Here is a 9,526-nt window from a genome sequence, read left to right as displayed (position 1 = left end):
TCTGAAAAAGAGATAGAAATAGGGGTTTCTGTACATTAACTAGACATTATTTTTGACAAAGAATGTATTTATGATGCTATATCAGCAAGATTAAATGGTTTATTCATTTTCCATGCAAATATCATTAGTTGTTAATATTTTCTGACAGTGAAAAGCACAATAAAGGCAAATTGATTATGTAAGGGGACATAATTTAACTTAATGCATACATGAGAAATAGACAAACAGTCAACTTAGAGATGTATTCTTGTACATATATTGTCAAACAGATTTTGGAATAATAGTTAACTGCAATCTAAAGACTCTTGTTGTATTGCCCTCATAATCTGGAAATGTTTAAAGTAATATAAGGCATGCTGTAAAATGTGGAATGGACTTTAATATCAGTTTTCATGATTTGGTGCTTAAACTGTTTCTTTTTGTCAGATTAACCATAAACATAGTTGGTCATCCAATAATTCCTCCTGAATCACCATGTTTGACTTCTGTGTTGATTTGAAACATAATATATTTGGGTTTTGTTCACTCCTTAAGTAAAAATGGTAAAATGAAAAAAAAGTGAAAATCTGCCAGATGGGGTAGGGATGTAATGTTTCATTTTTTTTGGTAAGAAATGAGTGCAGACTAGTATTCTTTATTGTAATATGTTCCAAAGTAAGAAGTCTATGAATCATAGGTGTCATGACTGGTTTCAAGTTTGTTATGTCTTGGTTAAGGTGGCACGGTAGTATTTGCATTCCAGAATTTAGGTTGCTCTTTTGTGTACCCTACTTAGGTAAATGTATCTAAACAGTGTGATTGGACAAAAAATACAGTATCAACTGAACATACTTTCCCAAACTGAGGGATGAATCAGGTGTAGAAAAATATGAAATAATTTTACATACAGATGAAAATGAATTTTTGAGAATTTTTTTAAATTTTGTATTCACTGCACCATAAAATACCTAAAAGTACTAGTGGCCTTAGGTTTTTAAAAATAGCAAAAAAAGTAAACGGTCATGATACATATTCAAATTCATTTTTGAATAGTAAAATGAAAGTACTTCAGTTAACTGTGAATGTAGAATTTTTTGCGGTGTTAGAAAGTGGTGAAAATTCTAAAAAGGCTATCATTATCCCTTATGGGCCAGGAAATACTACCGTGCCACCTTAAGGGGGATATATATTTTTACACTAAATCAATAAAGGAACTTTTTTTACCCATGCAATTTGTAAGTTTATCAATAAAAAGTTGATTAAGGGCAACTATGATAAAAACAAGCCTTAAATTCCACCCCTGAGAGTAAAAATTGCTGATTCAGCAAATTTTGGCTGATGTGTAGGTAATAATGTAAAAATTTACCTAGAAAGTAGAACTTCATTATTTTTATGTAACTTGCAAATTATTTTTAATTATAAATGCTCGCTTTAACTTTTCGCAGTGTCTGACACATGTGCAACCACTGAAATTTGAGACGCGACATTCTTCGGTTGCATGTACATCCTATTATTTTCACCGAAATAAATAAATTGCATAATTTCTTATTTTTTTCAACACAAGTACAGCTATACTAGTTTTCTTGAGGTTTAATTTGTAGTTCTAATGTAAAATGACACCAGAAGGAGCTTTTGGGGAACCAGTAAGTGGTTAAGGGGTTCTTACTTAGTCATCTATCTCTCATATTGGTCTGAAAAAGAGATAGAAATAGGGGTTTCTGTACATTAACTAGACATTATTTTTGACAAAGAATGTATTTATGATGCTATATCAGCAAGATTAAATGGTTTATTCATTTTCCATGCAAATATCATTAGTTGTTAATATTTTCTGACAGTGAAAAGCACAATAAAGGCAAATTGATTATGTAAGGGGACATAATTTAACTTAATGCATACATGAGAAATAGACAAACAGTCAACTTAGAGATGTATTCTTGTACATATATTGTCAAACAGATTTTGGAATAATAGTTAACTGCAATCTAAAGACTCTTGTTGTATTGCCCTCATAATCTGGAAATGTTTAAAGTAATATAAGGCATGCTGTAAAATGTGGAATGGACTTTAATATCAGTTTTCATGATTTGGTGCTTAAACTGTTTCTTTTTGTCAGATTAACCATAAACATAGTTGGTCATCCAATAATTCCTCCTGAATCACCATGTTTGACTTCTGTGTTGATTTGAAACATAATATATTTGGGTTTTGTTCACTCCTTAAGTAAAAATGGTAAAATGAAAAAAAAGTGAAAATCTGCCAGATGGGGTAGGGATGTAATGTTTCATTTTTTTTGGTAAGAAATGAGTGCAGACTAGTATTCTTTATTGTAATATGTTCCAAAGTAAGAAGTCTATGAATCATAGGTGTCATGACTGGTTTCAAGTTTGTTATGTCTTGGTTAAGGTGGCACGGTAGTATTTGCATTCCAGAATTTAGGTTGCTCTTTTGTGTACCCTACTTAGGTAAATGTATCTAAACAGTGTGATTGGACAAAAAATACAGTATCAACTGAACATACTTTCCCAAACTGAGGGATGAATCAGGTGTAGAAAAATATGAAATAATTTTACATACAGATGAAAATGAATTTTTGAGAATTTTTTTAAATTTTGTATTCACTGCACCATAAAATACCTAAAAGTACTAGTGGCCTTAGGTTTTTAAAAATAGCAAAAAAAGTAAACGGTCATGATACATATTCAAATTCATTTTTGAATAGTAAAATGAAAGTACTTCAGTTAACTGTGAATGTAGAATTTTTTGCGGTGTTAGAAAGTGGTGAAAATTCTAAAAAGGCTATCATTATCCCTTATGGGCCAGGAAATACTACCGTGCCACCTTAAGGGGGATATATATTTTTACACTAAATCAATAAAGGAACTTTTTTTACCCATGCAATTTGTAAGTTTATCAATAAAAAGTTGATTAAGGGCAACTATGATAAAAACAAGCCTTAAATTCCACCCCTGAGAGTAAAAATTGCTGATTCAGCAAATTTTGGCTGATGTGTAGGTAATAATGTAAAAATTTACCTAGAAAGTAGAACTTCATTATTTTTATGTAACTTGCAAATTATTTTTAATTATAAATGCTCGCTTTAACTTTTCGCAGTGTCTGACACATGTGCAACCACTGAAATTTGAGACGCGACATTCTTCGGTTGCATGTACATCCTATTATTTTCACCGAAATAAATAAATTGCATAATTTCTTATTTTTTTCAACACAAGTACAGCTATACTAGTTTTCTTGAGGTTTAATTTGTAGTTCTAATGTAAAATGACACCAGAAGGAGCTTTTGGGGAACCAGTAAGTGGTTAAGGGGTTCTTACTTAGTCATCTATCTCTCATATTGGTCTGAAAAAGAGATAGAAATAGGGGTTTCTGTACATTAACTAGACATTATTTTTGACAAAGAATGTATTTATGATGCTATATCAGCAAGATTAAATGGTTTATTCATTTTCCATGCAAATATCATTAGTTGTTAATATTTTCTGACAGTGAAAAGCACAATAAAGGCAAATTGATTATGTAAGGGGACATAATTTAACTTAATGCATACATGAGAAATAGACAAACAGTCAACTTAGAGATGTATTCTTGTACATATATTGTCAAACAGATTTTGGAATAATAGTTAACTGCAATCTAAAGACTCTTGTTGTATTGCCCTCATAATCTGGAAATGTTTAAAGTAATATAAGGCATGCTGTAAAATGTGGAATGGACTTTAATATCAGTTTTCATGATTTGGTGCTTAAACTGTTTCTTTTTGTCAGATTAACCATAAACATAGTTGGTCATCCAATAATTCCTCCTGAATCACCATGTTTGACTTCTGTGTTGATTTGAAACATAATATATTTGGGTTTTGTTCACTCCTTAAGTAAAAATGGTAAAATGAAAAAAAAGTGAAAATCTGCCAGATGGGGTAGGGATGTAATGTTTCATTTTTTTTGGTAAGAAATGAGTGCAGACTAGTATTCTTTATTGTAATATGTTCCAAAGTAAGAAGTCTATGAATCATAGGTGTCATGACTGGTTTCAAGTTTGTTATGTCTTGGTTAAGGTGGCACGGTAGTATTTGCATTCCAGAATTTAGGTTGCTCTTTTGTGTACCCTACTTAGGTAAATGTATCTAAACAGTGTGATTGGACAAAAAATACAGTATCAACTGAACATACTTTCCCAAACTGAGGGATGAATCAGGTGTAGAAAAATATGAAATAATTTTACATACAGATGAAAATGAATTTTTGAGAATTTTTTTAAATTTTGTATTCACTGCACCATAAAATACCTAAAAGTACTAGTGGCCTTAGGTTTTTAAAAATAGCAAAAAAAGTAAACGGTCATGATACATATTCAAATTCATTTTTGAATAGTAAAATGAAAGTACTTCAGTTAACTGTGAATGTAGAATTTTTTGCGGTGTTAGAAAGTGGTGAAAATTCTAAAAAGGCTATCATTATCCCTTATGGGCCAGGAAATACTACCGTGCCACCTTAAGGGGGATATATATTTTTACACTAAATCAATAAAGGAACTTTTTTTACCCATGCAATTTGTAAGTTTATCAATAAAAAGTTGATTAAGGGCAACTATGATAAAAACAAGCCTTAAATTCCACCCCTGAGAGTAAAAATTGCTGATTCAGCAAATTTTGGCTGATGTGTAGGTAATAATGTAAAAATTTACCTAGAAAGTAGAACTTCATTATTTTTATGTAACTTGCAAATTATTTTTAATTATAAATGCTCGCTTTAACTTTTCGCAGTGTCTGACACATGTGCAACCACTGAAATTTGAGACGCGACATTCTTCGGTTGCATGTACATCCTATTATTTTCACCGAAATAAATAAATTGCATAATTTCTTATTTTTTTCAACACAAGTACAGCTATACTAGTTTTCTTGAGGTTTAATTTGTAGTTCTAATGTAAAATGACACCAGAAGGAGCTTTTGGGGAACCAGTAAGTGGTTAAGGGGTTCTTACTTAGTCATCTATCTCTCATATTGGTCTGAAAAAGAGATAGAAATAGGGGTTTCTGTACATTAACTAGACATTATTTTTGACAAAGAATGTATTTATGATGCTATATCAGCAAGATTAAATGGTTTATTCATTTTCCATGCAAATATCATTAGTTGTTAATATTTTCTGACAGTGAAAAGCACAATAAAGGCAAATTGATTATGTAAGGGGACATAATTTAACTTAATGCATACATGAGAAATAGACAAACAGTCAACTTAGAGATGTATTCTTGTACATATATTGTCAAACAGATTTTGGAATAATAGTTAACTGCAATCTAAAGACTCTTGTTGTATTGCCCTCATAATCTGGAAATGTTTAAAGTAATATAAGGCATGCTGTAAAATGTGGAATGGACTTTAATATCAGTTTTCATGATTTGGTGCTTAAACTGTTTCTTTTTGTCAGATTAACCATAAACATAGTTGGTCATCCAATAATTCCTCCTGAATCACCATGTTTGACTTCTGTGTTGATTTGAAACATAATATATTTGGGTTTTGTTCACTCCTTAAGTAAAAATGGTAAAATGAAAAAAAAGTGAAAATCTGCCAGATGGGGTAGGGATGTAATGTTTCATTTTTTTTGGTAAGAAATGAGTGCAGACTAGTATTCTTTATTGTAATATGTTCCAAAGTAAGAAGTCTATGAATCATAGGTGTCATGACTGGTTTCAAGTTTGTTATGTCTTGGTTAAGGGGGATATATATTTTTACACTAAATCAATAAAGGAACTTTTTTTACCCATGCAATTTGTAAGTTTATCAATAAAAAGTTGATTAAGGGCAACTATGATAAAAACAAGCCTTAAATTCCACCCCTGAGAGTAAAAATTGCTGATTCAGCAAATTTTGGCTGATGTGTAGGTAATAATGTAAAAATTTACCTAGAAAGTAGAACTTCATTATTTTTATGTAACTTGCAAATTATTTTTAATTATAAATGCTCGCTTTAACTTTTCGCAGTGTCTGACACATGTGCAACCACTGAAATTTGAGACGCGACATTCTTCGGTTGCATGTACATCCTATTATTTTCACCGAAATAAATAAATTGCATAATTTCTTATTTTTTTCAACACAAGTACAGCTATACTAGTTTTCTTGAGGTTTAATTTGTAGTTCTAATGTAAAATGACACCAGAAGGAGCTTTTGGGGAACCAGTAAGTGGTTAAGGGGTTCTTACTTAGTCATCTATCTCTCATATTGGTCTGAAAAAGAGATAGAAATAGGGGTTTCTGTACATTAACTAGACATTATTTTTGACAAAGAATGTATTTATGATGCTATATCAGCAAGATTAAATGGTTTATTCATTTTCCATGCAAATATCATTAGTTGTTAATATTTTCTGACAGTGAAAAGCACAATAAAGGCAAATTGATTATGTAAGGGGACATAATTTAACTTAATGCATACATGAGAAATAGACAAACAGTCAACTTAGAGATGTATTCTTGTACATATATTGTCAAACAGATTTTGGAATAATAGTTAACTGCAATCTAAAGACTCTTGTTGTATTGCCCTCATAATCTGGAAATGTTTAAAGTAATATAAGGCATGCTGTAAAATGTGGAATGGACTTTAATATCAGTTTTCATGATTTGGTGCTTAAACTGTTTCTTTTTGTCAGATTAACCATAAACATAGTTGGTCATCCAATAATTCCTCCTGAATCACCATGTTTGACTTCTGTGTTGATTTGAAACATAATATATTTGGGTTTTGTTCACTCCTTAAGTAAAAATGGTAAAATGAAAAAAAAGTGAAAATCTGCCAGATGGGGTAGGGATGTAATGTTTCATTTTTTTTGGTAAGAAATGAGTGCAGACTAGTATTCTTTATTGTAATATGTTCCAAAGTAAGAAGTCTATGAATCATAGGTGTCATGACTGGTTTCAAGTTTGTTATGTCTTGGTTAAGGTGGCACGGTAGTATTTGCATTCCAGAATTTAGGTTGCTCTTTTGTGTACCCTACTTAGGTAAATGTATCTAAACAGTGTGATTGGACAAAAAATACAGTATCAACTGAACATACTTTCCCAAACTGAGGGATGAATCAGGTGTAGAAAAATATGAAATAATTTTACATACAGATGAAAATGAATTTTTGAGAATTTTTTTAAATTTTGTATTCACTGCACCATAAAATACCTAAAAGTACTAGTGGCCTTAGGTTTTTAAAAATAGCAAAAAAAGTAAACGGTCATGATACATATTCAAATTCATTTTTGAATAGTAAAATGAAAGTACTTCAGTTAACTGTGAATGTAGAATTTTTTGCGGTGTTAGAAAGTGGTGAAAATTCTAAAAAGGCTATCATTATCCCTTATGGGCCAGGAAATACTACCGTGCCACCTTAAGGGGGATATATATTTTTACACTAAATCAATAAAGGAACTTTTTTTACCCATGCAATTTGTAAGTTTATCAATAAAAAGTTGATTAAGGGCAACTATGATAAAAACAAGCCTTAAATTCCACCCCTGAGAGTAAAAATTGCTGATTCAGCAAATTTTGGCTGATGTGTAGGTAATAATGTAAAAATTTACCTAGAAAGTAGAACTTCATTATTTTTATGTAACTTGCAAATTATTTTTAATTATAAATGCTCGCTTTAACTTTTCGCAGTGTCTGACACATGTGCAACCACTGAAATTTGAGACGCGACATTCTTCGGTTGCATGTACATCCTATTATTTTCACCGAAATAAATAAATTGCATAATTTCTTATTTTTTTCAACACAAGTACAGCTATACTAGTTTTCTTGAGGTTTAATTTGTAGTTCTAATGTAAAATGACACCAGAAGGAGCTTTTGGGGAACCAGTAAGTGGTTAAGGGGTTCTTACTTAGTCATCTATCTCTCATATTGGTCTGAAAAAGAGATAGAAATAGGGGTTTCTGTACATTAACTAGACATTATTTTTGACAAAGAATGTATTTATGATGCTATATCAGCAAGATTAAATGGTTTATTCATTTTCCATGCAAATATCATTAGTTGTTAATATTTTCTGACAGTGAAAAGCACAATAAAGGCAAATTGATTATGTAAGGGGACATAATTTAACTTAATGCATACATGAGAAATAGACAAACAGTCAACTTAGAGATGTATTCTTGTACATATATTGTCAAACAGATTTTGGAATAATAGTTAACTGCAATCTAAAGACTCTTGTTGTATTGCCCTCATAATCTGGAAATGTTTAAAGTAATATAAGGCATGCTGTAAAATGTGGAATGGACTTTAATATCAGTTTTCATGATTTGGTGCTTAAACTGTTTCTTTTTGTCAGATTAACCATAAACATAGTTGGTCATCCAATAATTCCTCCTGAATCACCATGTTTGACTTCTGTGTTGATTTGAAACATAATATATTTGGGTTTTGTTCACTCCTTAAGTAAAAATGGTAAAATGAAAAAAAAGTGAAAATCTGCCAGATGGGGTAGGGATGTAATGTTTCATTTTTTTTGGTAAGAAATGAGTGCAGACTAGTATTCTTTATTGTAATATGTTCCAAAGTAAGAAGTCTATGAATCATAGGTGTCATGACTGGTTTCAAGTTTGTTATGTCTTGGTTAAGGTGGCACGGTAGTATTTGCATTCCAGAATTTAGGTTGCTCTTTTGTGTACCCTACTTAGGTAAATGTATCTAAACAGTGTGATTGGACAAAAAATACAGTATCAACTGAACATACTTTCCCAAACTGAGGGATGAATCAGGTGTAGAAAAATATGAAATAATTTTACATACAGATGAAAATGAATTTTTGAGAATTTTTTTAAATTTTGTATTCACTGCACCATAAAATACCTAAAAGTACTAGTGGCCTTAGGTTTTTAAAAATAGCAAAAAAAGTAAACGGTCATGATACATATTCAAATTCATTTTTGAATAGTAAAATGAAAGTACTTCAGTTAACTGTGAATGTAGAATTTTTTGCGGTGTTAGAAAGTGGTGAAAATTCTAAAAAGGCTATCATTATCCCTTATGGGCCAGGAAATACTACCGTGCCACCTTAAGGGGGATATATATTTTTACACTAAATCAATAAAGGAACTTTTTTTACCCATGCAATTTGTAAGTTTATCAATAAAAAGTTGATTAAGGGCAACTATGATAAAAACAAGCCTTAAATTCCACCCCTGAGAGTAAAAATTGCTGATTCAGCAAATTTTGGCTGATGTGTAGGTAATAATGTAAAAATTTACCTAGAAAGTAGAACTTCATTATTTTTATGTAACTTGCAAATTATTTTTAATTATAAATGCTCGCTTTAACTTTTCGCAGTGTCTGACACATGTGCAACCACTGAAATTTGAGACGCGACATTCTTCGGTTGCATGTACATCCTATTATTTTCACCGAAATAAATAAATTGCATAATTTCTTATTTTTTTCAACACAAGTACAGCTATACTAGTTTTCTTGAGGTTTAATTTGTAGTTCTAATGTAAAATGACACCAGAAGGAGCTTTTGGGGAACCA

This window comes from Mytilus galloprovincialis, chromosome 4, assembly GCF_965363235.1.
Source record: "Mytilus galloprovincialis chromosome 4, xbMytGall1.hap1.1, whole genome shotgun sequence".
NCBI lineage: Eukaryota > Metazoa > Mollusca > Bivalvia > Mytilida > Mytilidae > Mytilus > Mytilus galloprovincialis.
This window is presented reverse-complemented; position numbering follows the sequence as displayed.